The sequence below is a fragment of the Heterocephalus glaber genome, unplaced genomic scaffold (genome assembly GCF_053883595.1).
Source record: "Heterocephalus glaber isolate CG9 unplaced genomic scaffold, H.glaber_assembly_v1.0 deba00001600, whole genome shotgun sequence".
NCBI lineage: Eukaryota > Metazoa > Chordata > Mammalia > Rodentia > Bathyergidae > Heterocephalus > Heterocephalus glaber.
In genome coordinates, this window is record NW_028258372.1 from 29306363 (window position 1) to 29326957 (window position 20595).

Here is a 20595-nt window from a genome sequence, read left to right on the forward strand (position 1 = left end):
AAAGGAAAGAAGGGAAAGGAAAAAATGATGAGAAAGGGAAAAAATGGAAATAAAGTCTTTGTAAATAGGGAGGGGTGGAGGGTGTGAAGGGAGGGCTAGGAATGGGGAAAAAATAAGAACCAAGATGCATTATATAAAGGTACAATTTCCAATGAGAAATGTAATTGTGTTGTATACCTACAATGTACCAATAAAAGAATTTAATGCAAAAAAAAAAAAAGAAGATGATAAATAGCCAGTATAGCACAAAGAAAGGTGTGGAACTCTAGAATCAGAAAAATTATAATCAGTACAATAACAAGATTGAATTATACACTCATTAGGGAGATGAAGTTAAAAGTTTTAAAAGCCTTGTCATGACTTTTTCTTTTTGTTGTATTCTCCCCCTTTGCGTTTAATTTGTCACGCCTAATGGATTCATTCTGCTGGGTTTCCTGGGGTTGTGATCCTCATTGTCTTTTCCTAGGGTATTGTCTAAAATTTTTTGGAGTGCCGGGTTGGTATGCATGAAGTTCCTGAGGTGCCCTTTATCATGAAAGTATCTTATTTCTCCATCAATTTTGAAAGATAGTTTTGCAGGGTACATCAATCTGGGTTGGAGGCTGTTTTCCTTTAGGGCTTGAAATACATCACTCCAAGCTCTTCTTGCCTTGAGGGTTTCCACTGAGAAGTCTGCTGTGATTCTGCTGGGCTTTCCTTTGTATGTGATTTGTTTCTTTTCTCTCACTGCTTGTAGAATTTTGTTCTTCTGTTGGATTTCTGGAATCCTAACTATTATATGCCTATGTGTAGATTTTTTTTTTGATCAAGGCTAGTTGGAGTCCTATATGCCTCACTTATCTGTATGTCAAGTTCTTTTCCATCCTTGGGAAGTTTTCTGTCATCACTTCTGTGAACAGTTTTTTATGTCATCTGCACTCTCTCCTCTTTCTTCATTGACTCCAATCAGTCTTATGTTATTCTTCTTTGCATCGTCTAGCAGCTGCTGGATTGATTTCTCATGTTCCTTTACAATTTTAAGGGATTTTTTCTTTTCCTGGTCACTAATTGCAATCTTTTCTTCTATATCTGAAATTCTATCCTCACATTGGTTCATTCTGCTGCACAGACTTTTGATGGAGTTTTTAATCTCCTGGAAATCTATTTGCATCTGTTTTATAGATTCCATTTGTTTCCTGTCTTGGGATTCCATCATGTTCCTCAGATCCTCTATTTTTCTATCTGTGTCCTCTCTAGATTTATTAATCATGTCTTGCACCACGAGCAAAATCTTTGCTGTTATCTGAGTAATTATTTCTGATTTCATTTTTCCCAGATCCTATTTTGTTGCCAGTTCAGAGTCCAGGTGGTTGAGTATCAGATTGTGCCATCTCATTTCCCTTTGGGGTTGCTGTAGCTGGTCCAGAAGTCTGTTTTTGAGACTTGTTTACGTGTCTTCTCATTTCCACGGGGGGGGGGGGTACTTCTGGCACCCACGCAGCTCACCTTCTCTGCCCTAGGAGCTTGGGATGGCAGTGGGGGTGCTTCCTTCTGGGTGCTGGAACTGGCTCACCTTCTCTGCCCTAGGAGCTTGAGATGGCAGTGGGGGAGCTTCCTTCCGGGTGCTGGGACCAGCTCAGCTTCTCTGTTTTGGATTTTTTTTATTGGTACTTGTTTGTAGTTTATGCTGTTTACATTCATTTTGAGGAGTGGTTACATGTACATATCAGAGCTTGTGTCTTTTTTCTTAATCCCCTTCCCTTTGTCTCCCTCCCTCTATCTCTCCAGTTCCCCTGTCCCATTTTTCATTCTTATTGATATTATTGCTTGTGTTATGGTATCCGACATTCACATTGAGACTATTAGGCTATTGAACATGGGATATCTTTATTCTACTCATTTCCCTTATCCTTCCTCCTCACCCCTCATTCCTCTTCCCTTGGTCTACTTCTCTATTGGAAGAGATCCAATCCCTTGTCCCTTTCTATCTATCTTTTATTGTTCTAGTCATCTGTACTTTGCCTTACTCAAATGAGAGATACCATATGGCATTTAAGCTTGTGTGTCTGGTTTATTTCACTCAACATATTTTCCAGGTGCATCTATTTTCCTACAAATTTGTCAAATTTGTCATTTTTCATAGCCAAGAATTATAACACTATGTATCAATACCACATTTTCTTTATCCCATCATCTGGTGATGGGTATACAGGCTGCTTCCGGGATTTAGCTATTATGAATTGTCATGATATAAACATTGGTATTCATGTATTGCTGTAGTATGATGACTTAAAATCTATGGGGAAGTTAGCTAGCAAGGGGATAGCTGGGTCATATGGAATTTTTAATTTCAGTTTTTTGAGAAATCTCCATACTGATTTCTATAATCATCATACTAGTTTACATTCCCACCAAAAATGAAGGAGGGTTCCTTTTTCACCATAGCAATGCTAGCATTTTTTATTGTTTGATTTCTTAATGACTGCCATTCTTTCTGGTGTAAGAAGGAATCTAAATGTTGTTTTAATTTGCATTTCTTTAATGGCCAGAGATGTTTAACATTGTTTTCATGTATTTGTTGACTATTTGCATTTCTTCTTTGACAGAAATGTCTGTTCATTTATCTTGACTATTTATTGGCTGGGTCTTTAATTTTAGGTGGTTTAATTTTTTGAGTTCTTTGTATATTCTAGACATTAGTGCTCTGTTTAAGGAGTAGATGGCAAAAGTTTTTTCCACTATGTAGGTTCTCTCTTCACTCTACTGATTGATTCTCTTACTGTACAGAAGTTTTTTAGTCTAACATAATCCATTTGTGTATTCTTGCTGCTATTTCTTGTGCCTTTAAGGTTCTGTTTAGAAACTCTTTCCTACATCCATGTCTTTAAGTGTTTCTCCTATTTTATATTCCAGCAGGTTTAATGTTTTGCTTTTAGTGTCTAGAGATTTGATCCATTTTTATTTTAATTTAGTAAATGGTGAGAGATAAAGGCCCAGTTTCTATCTTCTGCAAACAGATAACCAGTTTTTCTAGCATAACTTGTTGAATTTTCTGTCTTTCCTCCAACATATGCTTTGGGTACCTTTGTGAAAGATCAAATAGTTAAATGTGTTGGAGGAAGTTTTTGTATTTTCAGTTCTGTTCCTTTGATCCATGTATCTGTTTATATACCAGTGCCAAGTCATTTTTATCACTATTGCTTTGTAGGGTAGCTTGAAGTCAGGTATTGCTGTGCCTCTTGATTTGCTCTTGTTGCCCAAAATTGCTTTTGCTATGCAGAGTCTCTTCTGGATCCATATAAATTTTAGGATTATTTTCTCTACATATGTAAAATATGTTGTTGATATTTTTATTGGCACAGCATTGAGTTTGTATAACAGTTTTGAGAGTATGGTCATTTTGATAATATTTATTCTGCCTTTCCAGGAGCAGTGGACATCTTTCCACTTTCTGAAGTCTGCTTCAATATCCTTTTTCAGAGGACTGTTATTTCCTTTACGGAAGTCTTTCACTTCCTTAGTTAAATTAATTCCTAGGCATTTTATTTATCTTGAATGATATTTATCTGTGAATAATATTGTTTTCATAATCATATAATTCCTTCTCATCCTGTTCATTGTTGATATACCCAAATGCTAATAATGTTTGTGTGTTGATCTTGTGTCCTGCTCTATTGCTGAAGTTTATATAAATTCTAAGGGTCTTTTTGGTGGAGTTCTTTGGGTCTTCTATGCACAGTATCACGTAATTTGCAAATAATGATAATTTGAGTTCTTCCTTTCCTATATGTATATCCCTTTAATTTCTTTCTCTTGCCTAATTGCTCTGGCTAATGTTTCAAGTATTGTGTTGAATAGAAGAGGTGATAATACACATCTGTGCCCAGTTCCTGATTTTAGGGGGAATGCCTTTAGTTTTTCCACATTTACTATAATACTGGCTATTGGTTTGTCATAAATAGCTTCGTCATATTCAGATATGGTCCTTTTATATCTGTTTTATTCAAGGTTTTTATCATGAAAAAATGTTGGATTTTGTCAAAAGCCCTTTCTCCATCTATTGATATAATCACATTTTTTATCTTTCTTCTGTTAATATGAGGTATTACATTTGTTGACTTAGTATGTGGAACAACATTTACATCTCTGGAATGAAACCTACTTGATCATGCTTTATATTTTTGATAATGTGCCAACTTTATCATGGTTTATTTTTTGATAATGCATTGCATTCTATTTACTAATATCTTGTGGAGGATTTTTAAATCTATGTTCATTAAGGAGACTGAATTTTAATTTTCAATTTTAGTTGTGTCTTAATCTGGTTTTGGGATTGGGGTGATACTGGCTTCCATAAATGAATTTTGGAGATCTCCATCTCTTTCAATTTCTTTGAAGAGCTTAAGGAGTACTGGTATATATAAGATCCTTAAAGATTTGTAGAATCCATTGGGCCAGGGATTTAGCTCAGTGGTTCCACCGCCTGCCTCACAAGCTAAGGACCCGAGTTCAATCCCCAGTACCAAAAAAAAAAAAATATATATATATATATATATATATATATATATATTTGTAGACTCCAGCAGTGAATCCATCAGGTCCTGGGCTTCTTTTTGTTGGTAGAGTCTGTATTACTGTGACAATTTCATTGCTTGCTATTGGGTTCTTAACACATTTATGTTTTCCTGAGTTAGTTTTGGTACTTTGTATCTGTCAAAGAATCTGTCCATTTCTTCAAAATTTGCTAATTTGTTTGAATATAATATTTCAAAGTAGTTACTATCTTCTGGATTTCCACAGTGTCTGTTGCAATATTACCTTTGTTATTTCTAGCACCATTAATGTGAATCTTTTCTCTCTTTCCCTTGGTGAGTCTGGGAAAGGCCTTATGTATTGTATTTATTCTTTCAAAGAACCAGTATTTGATTCATTTTTTTACATTTTTGTCTCAATTGATCTTACTTCTCCTCTCATCTTTACAATTTCCCTCCATAATTTTGGATTTGGGCTGGTTTGTTGTTGTTTCTCAAGTATCTTAAGTTTTTTGTAAAGTTATTTGTTTGAGCTTGCTCTATTTTCCTAATGTGAGCATTGATTGTGTTGAAATTTCTTGATAGAACTGCCTTTAGAGTGCCTGAGAGGTTTTGGCAAGTTATACAATCATTAACTTCCAGAATTAAAAAAAAATTTTTTCTTTGATTTATTCTGTGAGCTATTATTTGTTTAGGGTAATGTTCTTGATTTTTCAGGAGCTTTTGTTTTTGCCAAAGTTTCTTCTGTCATTTATTTCTATTTTCATTGCATAGTGTTCTGATAGTATGCATAGAGTAATTACAATTTTTTAATATTTACTTATCAGGCTTTGTGGACTTGTCTGTTACCTATTTTGGAAGAAGTACCATGTACTGCTGAAGAGAATGCATACTCTGTTTTATTGAGGTGTAATATTCTGTATATATCCATTACGTCCATATTTCAAGGTTGTGGTTTGACTGATTTTTTTTTGTTGTTGTTTAGTTGATTTATCTCTTTGTGAAACGGGGGTGTTAAAATCTCCTACTACAATTGTGTTAGTGTTAATTTGACCTTTTAATTTCAGCAGGGTTTTGATTTATGAAGATATATGTTCTAGTATTTGGTGCATGTATGTTCATCAATGTTATCTCTTCTTATTGGATTGTTCCCTTAACTAGTGTGTAGTGAGCTTCTTTGTCTCTTCTAATCAGTTTTATTTTGAAGTTGATCATGTCTACTATTACAGTTGATACCTTGCTTGTTTTTTGAGTCTTGGTGCATGAAATTTTGTTCCATGCTTTAACTTTTAGTCTACGAATATATTTTTGAATTAGATAAGTTTCTTAAATGCAACAGACTGTTGGATTCTGGTTTTTTATTCAGTCTGTCAGTCTGTGTCTTTTACTTGTAAAGTTGAGGTCATCAATGTTGACAGATATAACTGAGGTATATTAGTTATTTACTCTCATTGCTTTCTTTATCTGTTGGTGAATTCATTTTCTTTTCCTCACATATTTTGTTGTTGTTAATCCACTGACTTCACTAATTTCTTCCATAGTTTTACTGTGTCCATCTCATTATTTCTGTCAAGAATACTTTTAAGTGTTTTCTCAAGAGCTGATTTACTACTCATGTATCTTTTAAGCTGGGCTTTTTAATGGAAACACCTTATTTCTCTATCTATTTTGAAGTATAGCTTTTCTGGATAGGTTAATCTGGCTTGGAAGTTATTTGCTGTTAGGGAAATACTTTTCTCCATGCTCTTCTGGGTTTTTGGATTAGTATTAAAAGTTTGCTGTGATTCAAATTGGTTTACCCTTTTAAATGATTTTTTTTTCTGGCTGCTTTTAAAGTTTTGTTTCTTTGCTGGGTATTTAGTAGTTTAATAAAGATATGCTTTGATGAGCTTCTTTTCTGTCATAATTTAGTGTTCTGCAAGCATTACTGACTTGTATTTTAAACTCTTTTCTTATGTTTGCAAAACTTCCTTCTGGATTTCTGCAAACAAGTTAATAAATTTATCTGTGCTATCTTCTAATTTTTCTCTAACTCCAGTAAGCCTTAGATTGGTCTTCTTATTGTCATCTATTCATTGCCGGATAATCTTCTCCTGTTCTATTATTTTCTCTTTGCTTCTTTGAGCTCTTTATTGTAATTCACTGTTTTGTTTTCAACATCAGACACTCTGTCTTTATATTAGTCATTTCTGAAACTTATGAATTCTATACAGTTTTTTTATTTCAGGTATTTCTGTCTGACATCTTTTTAAGTAGTCCATATTCTTGTTGAATCTGTTATTCAAATTTTGAACTGTTTTGGTTAGCTCATCCAATTTTTTGCCTATGTCCCTGAAATTCACTGTGGTCATATGAATGAAATTGCTGTGAACTTTTTATTCATTTCCTCTTTGAATGCATTAATCTTCTTCATCCTTTATATGAACTTTTTGTAGATTTCTACTGTCTGGTATTTATTTTCTTTTCCCTTTGTGACACCTTGTTCTGCCTTGAGAGTGTTGGGAGAATCTGTTTCCTTACTTCCCCATCCTCCTTGAATATCTGTAGATGAATGTAGATATAGATGATATAGATACAGAGATTCCTCTTTTTTCTCTCCTTTTATTCCAGAGACATAGATATAGATATATAGATATCCTTCTTTTTTCCTCTCCTTTTTTGGGGGTATTGCAGGAGGAGGACTAGAGAAGTGGAGAGAGTTTGTGGCTTATGAAGATATTTTTAGTAGGATGTTGCCTCCCTGTGAATAACTTTTAGCTTTGTGTGTCTAATGCTAGTATTTACTCCTTCTGCTATTTACAAGAAGTGATTTGGACTCTGTCCCTATGTTTTGCTGAAAAAATTATGTCGGGCTAAACAGTACCCATAAATTTAATCATAAAAAAATATGAGTTCTTGCAGTTATACTTCCCACCTTTGTCTAGTCTGCTATGTGGTATGGGGAGGAGGGAATAAGGCAGGGGGCAAAGGATCCTAATGATTGTAAAGGTGTGCTATATATTTAGATGGAGATAACAAGGAAAATGGTACAAAATTGGTAGTGAGAAATGGGGGTGGGAAATGATACTATGGCTGACATAAATATTAGAGAAAACGTTAAAGGGAGACAAACAAAAATAGGGAAAAGAAAAAGAAGAAAAACTCAGGAAAAAAAAGGACCAAGAGATAGAAGTTTGGCAAAAAGATATGGATAATGGTACGAGGGATATAAAGGGAAAGAGGAGAATTCTCTTTCCTTCTGTAAAGTGTATTGGAGGGAAAGGGCAAGAGAAACACACACACACACACACACACACACACACACACTTAATAAAAAGGGGAAAATACTGGAATAGAAATGGGGACAAGAATGACCAGAAGGAGTTCCCTTCTGGTTTCCAGGTAACCTCTTCTCCCTTTGATTCCTTGCTAAGATACTGTTTTGCAGACTCTAAACACTTTGTCTTGGAGAACCTGAGTTGCTGGCACTCATTGCTCCACCATTTTTCTTCCTTTTGAAGCCTATATTTTAAAAAGTAGCACAAATCTGTGCTATCATTTAGCCTTCTAAATTGAAGTAAAAGCTAGTGAGACATTCAAAACTCTGTTGGATCCTGCTTTTCAACAGAGCTCCATAGCACTTTTAGGGCAAACTGCTATTGACTGTAGAAGCCTGACATATATGCACTCTGAAAATCAGTATTGCAGACAGGCAGGGCTTTCAAACTGCACAGCCAGACTCCATCCCCTGTGCATAGTCTATACTGAAACGCTGAGGAGAGAATAGTTGTACATAAATAATTTAAACTTGAGTGGTTTCCTCTGAAGATAAAGAGTAAAGTATCACTGTGGGTTTTGCTTATTTTCCTGTGGTAAAACATATACTAATTAATACTTTTGGTTTATTTGAGATATGAATCACCAAATTTCTGAATTTCAACATACCACTCTCCCATAAAAAAACACAGTTTAGGCTACTCTTCCTCCCTCTATACATCTCTTGCTGGTAAAAAGGTTAAGTCTGAACAAGGAAGTACAGGTGTTACATTCAGTAGAGAATGATAATGGGATTGTGGAAGAAAATTAGAAATGCAACTCCTCTACTGTTTCCCTTCACATTCATTTCTACAAATCATTCTACTTCAGCAAACTTTTCTATAACTATCATAACAAAGAAATATCAGTGGTCGATCTAAGAAACAGATAATGACATAAAAATGCTGGTGAGAGTTGCATGACTTTGCATAAGTGGCTAATACAGTGGTACCTCAGTTTACGAACTTAATTCATTCCACAATCCTGGAAAATATGGCCCCATTAACCATTCACGCTCATATGGGAATGATGGCCACAGCCGTGCTTTTCACTTGATGCAGAGAATGCAAAGAAAAACAAAATTTTGCCAAATGTTTGTTTACCAACCAAACTGTTTGCAAACAAAAGCATTCATGAACCAAGGTACCACTGTTTTATCAAATTAAAGAATTATGTCTTCTGTTTCTATTATAAAGAACTTAGAATTTTAACAACACCAAACAAGAGTTCTAGTTTAAAGAAGTAGTATTTCCTCTTTGATAGCAAATCTTCTATATATTAATAAAATGATAAACTGCTAAAACTAAAGTAACAATGAGAGTCACAACATGCATGTATTAGCCACCTTTGCTGGGACGAAAGACCCAACACTCACAACTTAGAGGAGAAAAGGCTTAATTTGGCTCACAGTTTCTTTTTTTTTTTCTTTTTTTTATTCATTAAGTTTGCTGGTGCATTTTTGGTTTACATTATGATCACATTCATTATGGGGATGTTGTACCTGTGCATGGAATATCTTGGGTTTTGTTTTTTCCCATTCCCTTTCTCTCCTTCCCACCCCTCCATCCCTTCCTATTTACAAAAGCATTGCTTCTAGTTTTTCTTGCTTTTCTCATTTTTTTCTTTCCCTTCTTTCCTTTCCCCCACCTCCTCTCACTAGTTCCCCTTCTCTTTGGTACACAGTTTCAAGGGATTCAGTCCATGGTAAGTCCACCATTCCGCATGGTGGAAAGGGAAGGGAGAGGAAAACTATTTAACACATGGCAGCCAGAAATCAGAGAGAGAAGGCCAGAGCCAAGAAGGAGATGTACCTTCCAGGTCATATCTCCAACAGATTCACCTCTCCCAACCAGGCCCCATCTCCCAGCAGCACATTTAGCTATGAACTTATCAATGAATTAATTTGCTAATGAGGATAGGATCATTTTATGAACTTATCAATGAATTAATTCTCTGATGATAGCATTATCATTTGAATGTAATCACATTCAATCACATTCAAAATGTCCCACCACTGAGCACATGAAACTGATGTGGGATATTTTAGATCTAAACCACAACAATGCAAAACACTAGGGTGACTAAAATAATGATGGCTTTAGTTGTGACTCCTTCTTGCACATACTTAGAAAGCATAGGTGCACCCAATCCACCCTGTTCTTTTAGAATCTATCTTCTAATTGTTGTAGTTACCCTGAGGAAGAAGATCCTAGCCATCCATATCCCTGTATTAGCAAGATAAATTGAAACATTCAAGTCTGGAGACACTTCTTGTAAATTGGCATCAGAGTAGAAAACTTAGTGGCTTTCAAGGAAAATAATAATAATGATGAATAAAGTAATCTTATTTCCTGTAAAGACATCTGTACCTTTAAAGGTGACAGCCATTGGTCATCTCCAAAAAACACACTGATCAAATGAAGTCAAATTTTAGGCAATGATTCCTCAAAAGAATATAAATATATTTTAATCTAAAAGCTTCAATATTTTAATAGTTGATTCCTTCTTTCATAACATGGTATAGACAAACAAAATAACTCTGCAGTCTTTACTGCAACAAACCATTTTACCACCTTCAAGGAAAATATATTTTGTTATACTTTTACACGGGGATTTTAATTCATTAAAGAGCCTAGTTGTTCACAATGTTGCCATTTTGTAATGTCTAGAAGTTCTCTAAGCATGACTCTCTTCTCTCCAGCGGGACCACTATCTCTGAGGATAGAGGTAAGTTGATAATTTTTTTTCTCTCAGAAATTAATGCGCAGAGAGTATTTAGTGCCCCCCTCACCAGTGGAATGATATAATAAGTGTCCTGAGCAGCTCAGTTTACCTTGACTTTTTGAATATATAACACCACTAGCAGAGGTATTTCAGAAAATTTCCTGCCAATGCATGACTTCTATGTCTTTTACTCTCAAATCAAAAACAAAAGCAGTAAGCAAATACCTCTCTAGCTCTATCACTATGTTTCATGATAAAAATAAGTCTAAGTTGTGTTAAATTCAGCCTTAAGTAGTTTATTAAATTCTATTTTGTGCATTAATTCAACAGATATGTATTGATTTCCTATTAAGTTTTGGATAGTCTTGTAGGTTCTGTAGATAAAGAAGTTAATAAGGCAAAGTTTTTGCCTTCCTGTATAATATTTTTATAAGATTTCACAAGTAATATTCTTGTAACAGAATCTGTTTTTTCTGGTCCTTATATTAATCTTGGAAAATATTCAGTATTAAAGATATCGTCTTTGATTTATGACCTATTCTTAAATGAACACAGGAAGTTCTCTCACAAACTTTTAAGTGATTATACCCAAAAATTAAATGATCAAGAAGTCCATTCTATTTTGTTTAAATGATTCAAAGGGAATTGAAAGTAATGATCTATCTGGCAGAGTTGTATGTAATTATTTTCCATTAATATTTGCAATAGACCAGAACTTAGACTTGGAAATATACAATGCTATTGAGGATATTACAGAAGAGACTAGAAACTAAGTAGGCTTGTATAATGTTGTACTAAGTACCATTTTATTGTTGTTATATAAGAAAATAACATATTGTTATTGCCATTAGCGCAGCTAGCATGGAGATTCAGATTTAGGAATAAACCCTGATGGGGTGATCATTGACTGATGTTAACATTTTGCTCTCAGCAATATATACTTACAAACAAAGCAGCATATATTTCCTATGACCTTGGGGAAACATCAGTTTCCTGCAGATAAATTGACCAACACATATAAAAGGCATATAATTCCAAACTAATCAAACATAAGCCAACTTAAGTAACTGGCATTTAGGAAATGAGAGTAATAAAAAGACTGCAGAATCATGTCCTTATCTTGAATTCCTTTTACAAAAGCTGCAAGTGTTAGAAGGATGACTATTGCTTGCACAAGTGCTTCAGTATTTTTTGCTCCAACTGTTCAGAGCCTTCAGGCCTTGCCGGCAAGGAGAAAGTTCTACTGTGGGACCTTCTGGTTCTATCTTTTATGTTTATCTCTGGCTGAACTTCAGAGAGAATAACCCATACAATGTAGACTATGCTAGGGATTCTTAGAAAGTCTGACGAATGAAAAGCAATTCACAAAGTCTCTTGCAAAGCAAGAGACTTGCAAAAGCAGATAACTTCTGATCCCTGATTCATTTCTTGACTTACTCACAACACCCTCCACTTGTTTCTTAGGGTCCCATCTAGGCAACCAAATTATATCTTGTAAATGTCACAGCAGTTGGTCAAACTTAATGAAATAATTTCTCCTTCTCCTTTCTTCTTTTTCTTTTGTGATACTGAAGTTTGAACCAAGGGCCTTTTCACTGAGCTCCATTCCCAGCCCTTTTTTTTTTTTTTTTTTAGGACAGGGCCCCATCACATCACTAAGCTGCCCACAATGAGTTCAAACTTGTAATCCTCCTGCCTCAGTCTCCCAGAGTGCTGGGGTTATAGGTGTGTGCCACCGTGTCTGGTTATTTGTTATTAATACGAATAAATGTACACAATGAAGTAGGTATTCTTAGCTTCACTGATAGTTCTTAAAAAGAAAATGCATAGGATGGCAAATAAATTTGCTTAAGACAGGTTTTTGCTCTTTAATGTGCAAAATTACAATGAAGAATAATTCATATGCTGAGAAATCTGGTGATTACTTTTTATTCTTCCAGTTAACAATTATCTCAAGGAACAATTTTGCCCTCAGGCCTGAAGAAAAGTGTTTTTTTTTTTTAATTTAACAAGATATAACAAAGGAAACTAGAAAAAAAGCCAATAACATTTAGCCCTGTTTTCAAACATTCTGTGTTAACACAGTGAAAAGCTCCAAAGAAAACATATTTGTAAAAGCCCTGGATGCCATCTATGTCAACTTCCTTAAATTGCAGACAGAGAACATCTTTTAACCTTTCTGTAAAAATTAATTGTGAGAGGCTTATTACTGTACTACTGCATTATAGCCAGATTTATTCATTAGAAAGATCTACCAAAATCCATCTCTGCAAATTCCACTCGATGGTTAGAGTTTTGCCTTTTAAAGTTACATGAGGAAGTACTTTATCTCTCCAAATATTGGGAGACTTGCATATAATCCAAAATGGGGACATTTAGAAAAATAGAGGGTGTGAAATGAATGGGAAATGAATATTAAGGACCTTCCATTTGCAAGTACTGTGGGAGGCGCTTCAGTCATGCAAAACATATTCAGTAACTTTTGCACTGGGAAAGTTATAATAAATTATGTAAAAAAGCATAACTTCCAAATTCATATATATTGCAGAAATACATAGCATTTTTTTCAAAATTTATCCAGTTTTTATAAAATTAATGTTGCTGTGTATTTTTTATATCCTACAATTGTATAATTGAACTCAATAACCCCCACACTTCTCAACCTAAATTACATTTCTTTTTTCCAAGTACTCTTATGTGTACATTACTTGCTCCAGGGCATCTCAGATGCTCATTATTTTCCTAATACTATTTCAGATTTGTTCATCTGAATTTTGATTCCTTTTTTTTAACATTTCCTTCAGTCCTTTAGAAATACATGTGGAAATGCTATTCACATACCAGCTGTGACTCTTTTCCCTGAGTGTTGTCAGAGAATAAACTTCACACCAAAGTACAACATTATTAAAAGTGACCATTGCTTTTTAATAAACAGCTTTATATATAAATGGTTTTCCATACTGGAGCATAAACCTTTTCATGACAGACATCTTTTCTAATAAGTACCAGCATCTTAAAGAGTAGGGGCTGTGTGTATGGGGGTGAGGCCTGGCAAAATATAGGTTGCTATAAATCTGTTTTTTGAACTATTTTTAAATAATGGGATTTGTAAAAATTTGAGTTTGGTGCTAGGTAATCTTTGAGATAATAGATTTAAGTTTGCAGCAAAAGGAAATAAAAGACATGGCCAGCATACTAACACCATCTTTGGAGTACTTAGAGAATAATAAGAAACAAGGAAGACTATGCCTCATCTCTAATTTTACTGTAATTATACATTTAAAAGCTCATCTGTAAATACTGTCACATTTTCAGGTACTGGAGATTAGGACCTCAATATTTTAATTTGGGAAGAGACATAATTCATCTCAAGAGGTGGTGACAGAATACTGTACTCCACTAATACCACACTTGCCTAATGAGAATATTATGCACTATTCTTAAGGAAAAGACAATTTGCAAACATCAAACTCAGTAAAGATAACAATTCTTAATCTTGAGCACAAACACTCATGTCCTTACTTTCCTATAGCCATTATCATAGGAGGGGGTGGCGGAAGGCCTTAAGCATACTAAATTATGGTTGATTGGAGCTATGGACTGAATGTTTATGTCCTTCCAAATCAGACAGTTTGTAGATTCAAGCCTTAATCCCCAATGTGATGATATTTGGAAGTGAGGCCTTCAGGAGTTGAGTTTGTACTGGGCCCCAGTATTGGAACCAATGATGTTTATATAGAACAGTTCTCTCTTGATCTCTTTCTCTGTCTTTCTGTCTCTGCCCCCTCTTTCTCTTCATTCCTCTCTTTCTCTCTTTCTGTCTCAGTACTCCTCCACACACATAACTTCCCTCTCTCTGTCATGTGAAGATGGAAGCTCAGTTAAAGACAATCACTGGGAGCCAAATCAGCTACCATCTTGACCTTGGACTTTCTTGTCCCCCAAACTGCAAGAAATACATTTCTGTTTTTAAAGCCATGTATGGTCTTCATTATGGTAGTGTGAGCAGACTGAGAGAGTATCTGTACCTTACCAAACTAATGGCCCTATTTTCATTGAAACTGATTCCTCCTTCTAAAACAATTGGCACTGTTCTATACATAGAAATTCTATCTTTTCTATTGCCATAGAGGTCAACTCTAAAAATAAAAAGAAACCTCCCATAATTATAAGGTGATATTATGGGGCTGCTTATTCTTTGATATAGTTGCTAATTACTCTCATTAGGGAAAATAAAATCACATAGTCTGTTTTGGGCCAACGATCTGTATGTGCAGAATTCACCTTCAGTTGGAGATAGATTTATGTGTGTTCAAGGCAGAAAAAAACAGTTTCAAGAACTTGATCCCAGAGAGTGATCAAAGAACTGTCTTTTTTGGAATGACTGCAGTTTAGGAAAGGTATGGTCTAGGGGCAGAAGGCAAGACAGAAGAAGAAAAAGTACGTCATAAGGGACCTGGACCAAAAGCCTAAGTATTTCAAGTTTATTTCAAAGGCTTTTCTTCTGTTTTTGTTGTTTCCTCAAGGTAAATTTTCTTCGTTCCCTCATAAACAATCCTTTTCTCAAAGTACCTGCCTCTTGGAAATTATGTAGAATGACAGAAGTCATAGGAACTCCCTGCCAAGATAATATTTTAGAAGCTTCATGTTCATGACTATTTATTATGTAGGTATTTGCTCTAAATATAGCATGGGTTGTAACACACATCATAAAATTATTCAATAAGGGAACATGTGTACTAGAGGGATTTGAGTTAAATGACTGAATTTTTATAAGCAAAACAAAGATACTTAAGGTATGTTAGGAATTCTCCATTTCAAAGGTCAAGTTAAGACATAATCAATTGAGGGAAATTCTGAAGTGCTTTATAAATTTTTCAAGTGGCAATGTTCTCTGATCCATTTGGAAGATACTATCAAATCATGTGATAAATGATAAACTCAAATTCAGATACTGAATCAAATTATAGAGATTATATCTAAGCTTTTAAGATATTTATCGCACTACTTTTATTCCTTATGAGTGAAGCGCTGCTGATTTCCGTTCTGCACTTTCGGATTTAACTGCGAGTTTTTCAGAGCAAGCAATCCATGCCATCACAGGCCTAAAATGTCGAGCTTCTGCTTTTGAATCCTCATCCATTGGCTTCATCTTCTCTTCATTTATTTCAACAGAATGCTGACCTTTGTCTAATGTTACTTCTAGGTTATTTCTCACAGGCTTTTGACCTTTGTACTTCAATCTGCGATGTCCTTTTCATAGTTCGTCCCCTTATATAATAGAAAACATCTTTTCAATCGAGTACTCCCTTCTGCATACTTTCTTCATGAGCACAGTGGAACTTGAACATTCCCTACAAAGTTAGCAATATCATCAGTTTTCCTTTTCATTTAAATGAAAAAGTATTATACAATGAAAGTTTCATATAATGTTAAATAGAAGTTATTTTGACACTTTTAACACAGTAAAATGACTTTATTCAGAATTAGCACAATTATATCTAGGCTGTCACAATAGGTGAAAGAAACTGGTACCAACTAAAGAAGAGGAGATTTATAACAATAGAATGAGGAGGTTACTAGATGGAAAATTATTAAGATCAGATATCAAAGATGGAGTGATTGTTATGAAAATAGGTAAAACTTATGCTAATCTAGGCCAGAATGATCAGACAACAAAGGTAAGTGGATTGTCACTAAACTTATTTAGGATTCTTACTGAAACTGGGGTATACTAACTGAAGACAGGCCCAAGAAAAGGCCTAATCAAAAAGTGGGTAAAGTTTCGTCAAACAGAAAGTCTTTGTCAATAATTGATAGTTTTCATTTTTCTAGGAAATATGAGTTATCTCATCCTTATCTTTTTTCATCTACAGTTTAATCAAAAGGGATTTGTTAGCTAAATAATTAATCTTCCTGTAGAAACTCTTCAACTAATGCAAAGTGAAATTAGGACCAGCAAATATCAAATATCAGATTGAGGTTTCTGGTGATCCTGCCAAACTCAATTTTTGTATATTTATCTTTTGTAGTTTGTTTTCCACTTTTATAAACAAAGGTTTCTTTGCCAAAATATGTATAAAATATTTTGTGACTCAAAATTTACCAATGACTGCAATGTTCTTGAAATCTTATTTTTGTATCATTTAAATATTTATTTCTTTGACAGTCAATCCATTTTCTGTGACACAACATACTAGATGTGATCAAAAGTACAGTGAATATTTAAATTTTGAAAGAAATATTGCCATTAATTCCCTTCAAAATATTCTCCCTATCTTCAGATATACTTATCTAATTATTCTTGCCACTTTCTGAAGCAGATTCAGAAATTTGTTTTGTGCATGTCTCTAATTGGACTGTCTTGGTTGCCTCAATATCCTGAGTGGACTCAAAACATATACCTTTCAAGGCTATTTTGATTTTGGGAAAGAGGCAGAAGTGCACAGTGCTGGATATGGTGAATAAGGTAGATGAGGACACACCATAATGTTTTCATAAGCTTGCCTTTCCATTGGATGGCACTTGGCAATAGCATTCACTATAGTTTTGAAAGAGGACTTTCAGAATTGCTCCAAAAAGTAAGCAAGAAGGATGGAATTACTATGTGGCAAGATAGAGAGAGTATCTGAAGGGAGATAATGGTGGTATATATTTTACTGTATTACACTCTCTTATTTAAACATTTTCTGCGTATATCTGAACTATCTAATCACTCGTGTATATCTGAACACCTTAGATCTAGCTGAAATTCACTGCTTATCCTTTTCATCTTTAGTTAATACCATGCACACACTGAAGAGAAGGATTGGCCTGAAACGTAGTACAGAAGGAGATCTTGGCAGCCAATCTTCATTCCTTTTGTCTTTTTCCATTTTTTATTCTTCTCTCTAAATATGTGAATAGATTTTATGAATACTATATTTGTCTTTATTTTCCAGCACTTCCTCCTAGAAAACCTAGTTCTACATACCTATAAACAAAACAGTCCTAACCGAAAAAACGTATTTTCTATCAAAATAAGCAAATGTATTTTAAATTTTGTTCATATTATTTATTCCTCTAAAATTCAACAAGTATTCTGTGATTGTTTTGACCTTTTCTGTTACACCACTGCACTTAGTGAATCTAGACCTCTGATGTTCTTCTCAACCTATGTTACAAAACTTTTGAAAACATCTTCTAAATCAATGCTGAGTAATGTTGGAGGCTCCAGCTGGCATGTCTTCCCTCTACATTATAAAATTCCACATGTGTTTCTTCATTTCTTGTTGCCAGAGTCACTTAAATATTTTCCCTTTAGAGTTCTATGACATAGTGTTTCTTCTACACCCAATCATGACGGAAAACTTGTCTCCCCCTTCCATTTCCATCACTATGTTGATTATATACTGGATCAACCACTCAAATGAAAACAACAGAATCATTAAATAAAATCTGCACATTCTAATTAAATGTACACACTGGAAAGAAAAAGAAAATAGGATTGGGCTTGGGATGTAGCTCAGTGGCCCCCGACCTGTCTCACAAGAGCAAGGTCCTAAATTTGATCCCTGGTACTGAAAAAAAGAAGAAAGAAAGAAAGAAAGAAAGAAAGAAAGAAAGAAAGAAAGAAAGAAAGAAAGAAAGAAAGAAAGAAAGAAAGAAAGAAAGGAAGGAAGGAAGGAAGGAAGGAAGGAAGGAAGGAAGGAAAATAACAGCGATTACTAGAGCCAAAAACTATATAATGTCAGGAACACAGAGAATTAAGCAAAATACTAAAGTTAGCTTTTACCTTAAGGACTTTTAGAGTGCAGTGGATGGATCTCATCCTTAAGAGACCTTGTAGTACCTGGTCAGTTGCTCTTTTTTCAGGAATAGGTATTCTGGGTAATCCTGATACCTTTTACTGAGAGTACAGTACTGTCCCCAGTCCTAAAATCTCACCCCTCCAATTCCCTTGTCTGAGTTCCAGACTTCCATCTCTTAGTCTCAACACTTTCTCATCTTGCTTGTCTACACAATCCAATGGGGTATAGGAATCTATGAAGTTATCTTTGGACCAAGTATGTTCCTCAGCAATTGCTACTCTGTTAATCCCAAATAATTTTGAATTCAATTCTATGCCAAACACGGGAATATTCTGAGAAAAATAGAGAGGGACAGAAGAAAAGGAGAGGAAGGAGAAGAGAGAGAGAGAGAGAGAGAGAGAGAGAGAGAGAGAGAGAGAGAGGGGAAGAAGAAAAGAAGAGAGAGATAGAGTATAAATACAGAGAGGAAGGAAAAATTGATCACAGATTATTATATTTAGATTCCTCAAATGTATTTGGATCCTATCATCCACTCTGCAGCTCAGGTTTAGCTCCTAAAGTGGAGATGAAAAAATTGTGTCTCAATATTTTTTCTTACCTTCACTCACTTTGATGTTTTCCACCTTGCTCTTATCTATATACACTTCTTAAATCTACTTTAATCCAATATTGAGTTTTCTTTTGAAAGCAATTCCAAAATTTTCCCTGTGCTCTGACTGGATATACACAATACTATAAGTTGAATCACCATTAAATAGTTTATCAAATTTATATTGAGCATCAACCATCAGTCAGGACTATTCTAGGTCCTAAGAATTGAGTGATAAACAAGAAAGACAAGATTTCTGCTCTAATATAATTTACTTTCTAGAGACTAGAATTTATAATGTACAATTTTACACTAATATAAATAATGTCATGGATTATCAATGGCTATGCACAGCCTGAAGTCAGAATAAATACATATAGAATAACTAAGTGGTTACATTATATTTAGGTGTCAGGGAATATTTTCTGTCATGGTAACACTGGTCTGAAATTTCTATCTCAAGAGTTAACCACATGAAGTAAATGGTAAAGAACATTCCAGGTGATGAATACAGTCTCTATGAAGGCTTACTACGTGGAATCACTTAAATTTGTAGAAACTAAGAAACTGAGCCTCCTGAAGTATAACCAGTAAGGGAAAAGTTTGCAAAATATTTTGTACCAGTCAGATAATATGAGAGTGTAGATTATAGGAAAATGCGTGGATATTATTTCAAGTCCAATGGGAAGCCACTGGATGGATAGACATTTCACAACATCATTGTGGTTGGTTGTTAAAGAAGTGACTGTTTTTGTTTGTTTCTTTCTTTTTGTGATATTGAGGATTGAACTTAAATGTTTCACTTTGAGCTATACCTCAAGCCCTCTATCCCCCCCCCACAGCCTTTGATACTGGGTCTTGATAAGTGACTGAGTTGCCCAAGCTGGATTGTGATTGTCTGGGATTATAGGTGTGACACCATGCCCAGCTCTAAAAGGGTGGTTCTTAAACATTTTGGTCATAGTAACTTTTTAGATATTTGAAAAATTTGAGCAAACTCAAAGAGTTTTTTGGACATAATTTCTATCCATTGATATTCACGGTATTAGATGCTAAAATTAAAATGTACTTATTTATTAATTCACTTAAAAAGACAAATCCATTATCTGTTAACAAAATGATAAATTTCAATAGGAAGTAACTATTTTTTCAAAAAATATGAGAGCAACTGACATCATTTTATATTATTACAGATCTTGTTAATGTCTGTCTTACAACAGAATATATTTTTATATCTCCTTCCCAATGAATCTATTGGTATGTACGTGTAGGTTTAAACATATGCAAAAATCTGGCTTGGCACACATAATCGGGAAAATGAGGAATAATTTAACAGCCATTTCAGATAATTAGAGATCCTTCTCTGTTACTACACCAAAATTTGGCGAAAGATTCTTTCTTAAAAGATAACAATAATGATTTGAAGTCTTAACAAAACTTTCACTTTGTTCTTATAAAATTTATTGATCTATCTTGAATTTTTAATAGACATTTTACCCATTTGTAATTTTATAATATACATTATTAATTAGATAATATTAATTGCATAAATTGCTCAGGTCTTTCCTATGTTAAGGTATTATACTAAGCAAATTTTTTTTAAAAATCACATTTTAGGCCTGGGGATTTAGCTCAGTGATTCCGCCACCTACAAGGTTCTGGGTTCGATCCCTGGTACCAAAAAAAG